This window comes from Gavialis gangeticus, unplaced genomic scaffold, assembly GCF_001723915.1.
Source record: "Gavialis gangeticus isolate Ggan-Ray unplaced genomic scaffold, GavGan_comp1, whole genome shotgun sequence".
Lineage (NCBI taxonomy): Eukaryota > Metazoa > Chordata > Crocodylia > Gavialidae > Gavialis > Gavialis gangeticus.
In genome coordinates, this window is record NW_017729034.1 from 85035870 (window position 1) to 85038467 (window position 2598).

The 2598-nt window shown below is 53.1% G+C and overlaps 1 protein-coding gene across 1 annotated transcript in view; it reads right to left on the reverse strand.

The window, feature by feature from the left end:
- The window catches only part of GRM1 (glutamate metabotropic receptor 1), a 427931-nt gene that overhangs the window by 72032 nt on the left and 353301 nt on the right, over positions 1-2598 (reverse strand). The gene's annotated exons all lie outside the window — the stretch shown is intronic.

A 2598-nucleotide genomic window follows, 5' to 3' on the forward strand; every position in this document is an offset into this window, starting at 1 on the left:
GCAGCTGAAGGAGGGCCTTAGGAAAAGACTTGAACCCTTGGGGTCCAGCACCGTGCATATGCTGGCCGCCATCTGTGACCCAAGGATGAAGGGCACCATATGTGGCAACGAGACACTGAGTCACTGGAGGGAGGTACTTCTTAAGAAAGTGACGGAGGTGGAACAGCGGAGGTGGTGGGAAGTGGGACAGAGGGATCCACTGCCTGAACCCAGGCTGCCATCCACGAGCCAGTCTTCCCCTCCACCACAGGTGCTGCCAATATGGGCTAAGGTCCATGGCAAACATTAGGGGATCCAGACCCACCAGACCCCAGGATCAGGCGGACAGCCCTTACACCGTGGTGTCAGCCTGTGGAGCCCCTGGACTGCGACCCCTTGGCCTACTGGGCAACCTGCAGCCCGATGTGGCCGGATCTGGCCACAGTTGCCCGGGAATACCTGTCCTGTCCACCAACCAGTGTGCCAAGCGAGAGGGTGTTCAGCACGGCTGCGGATGTTGTGACACCCCACTGCACCTGCTTGGATGCTGGTTTGGTGGAGCAGCTGGTGTTCCTCAAGGTGAACCTCCCGCTGCTGGGGCTCCGTTCAGCTTCAGGTGCAGACGGAGCAAATGCCGCCCCCCTCACTCGATCTGGATCATGAGTTTTGTCTGTCAGCAGCCTAAGGTGCAGTTTCCCCCAAACCCCTGCACCTATCACGGTGAAAGTTGACAGGCTTTGTGGGCTCCTCAGGGGCTAGCAAGCCTGCAGGTTTGAGCTCCCTGTGGCTTTCCACACAGAAGTCACATGAGGTTTTCCTCAAGAATTTGGGGTGCAGTGTCTCTGCACTCCCTTAACTTATCTTGTTGAATCTTGGCACGCTTTGTGGGCTCCTCAGTAGCTAGCATTCCTGCAAGTTTCATCAAGATCAGACAAGAAATGCCAAAGTTATAGCCTGCTTCAACCTTCCCCATTATAGCCTATGGGGAAGTCGAAGCAGCTCAAATATTAGACTGAGCTTTGACCTCGACTCGAAGTGGACCCGCTTCGACTCAAAGTGGACGGCAAATTGAAGTGAGACCCGGTTTAATATTCAACATGGCTGTCAAATCGAATATTACCTGCTCTGCACAGCCCTAGTAATCACCTGCTTTGAACTGTTGAAAGGAAGGATGTATAGATCTCAGAGGCAAAACCAGCAGCAGCAGAAGGGAGGAGTCTGAAGGAGGAACAGGACACGAGGGGGAGGAGACAGAGAGGAGGAGAGTTAGAGAGGCTGCGGGAGAACAGCAGGCCCTGTAACAGCTCTGTAAGAAACTCCTATAATAAAGACACTGTTTATATTAAGTAGGGAGCTGCTCCTCGATTACCCAGACAGGGTCACATGAAGCAGAGCCGGCCTGGAACCGACTAGTTCTGCCGGTTTGAAGCCTGTTATTGGAGGCAAAGAGCTCTGAGTCACAAGCTCTTTGAACTCCTGAGAGTAGGTTTGTCTCACAAATTAGCCAACACGTTTAAACTGGTTAAAGCAGTGCCTTTTAATACTGCGATTAATGGGATTTGGCAAGTAGCCAGTGCCACTTTCATTTTAAATGCTTTGCTGTCTTACATCTGAGTGTCTCAGGTGGCTCATACTCTGTACTGAATATTTGTATTTAAGTAAGGTGATTGTTTACACTTAGCATTTGGAACATGGGCACATAAAAAAGTTACTGGCCTCATCTACATGTGCCCCAACTGCACAGTTGTTACGTTGCAGCCCCAGCGGCGCACAGGTCATTTCTGACCCTACTGCCCAGTAGCAAAGAACTACTGCACATTCACGGTTCATGCCCTCCGAAGCTATGGCAACATAGCATCTCACATAGATGTGCCCACTGAGGATCAAAGGAAGGCTTGGATTTACCATGGTAACTGCCTGTGAGCATACTCCTACCCTGCAGTACATGGGAGTGAAACCTATAATAACTTAGCTCTTTTCAGCCCACCCCCTTAGCTTGCAGTCACTTGTTTGTTGCCCATTAGGGCTGTGCGAAGCTTCATTAGCCGATTCTATTCAGAGGAGATTCAGCCCAATTTGGCAGCCAAATCTCTGAATCTGAATCAAATTGGGAGACCAATTACAAGGTCTGATTTCACACCACTTAGGAGAATCAGGCATAGAGTAAACAGGCAGTAGTCCTCACCATGCTGGACACAGCTGCTTCTAGCAGAAAAGTCTGTTGTGGTAGGTGGAGTGGGGAGGGAAGAGGCATGGGGGAGGGAGGAATTGGGGCTGGGCAAGCTGCCCAGCTGGGATGGGGGAGTGTGGGACTCAGGGAGAGGGGAAGGGGGGGGCATGTGGGCGCGGCAGTGCTGGGAGTGGGGGCTATGCCCGACTGCTGCTTGCTCAGCTTGGGTGGGGGGGGATGCAGACGCTGTCGCTGCTTGCCCAGTTGGGGCAGGGAGACACAGGATGCGGGCACAGCAGCGCTCAGAGTGGGGGCTATGCCCTGCTGCTGCTTGCTCCCTTGCACTTGGAGCTGCCGCGTCCACATCCTGTGCCCCCCCCCCGAGTCCTGTGTCCCAGCCCCATTCCCTCCCCTTTCCCCAACCATTTTTGACTTTTTCTCTCCCTCTC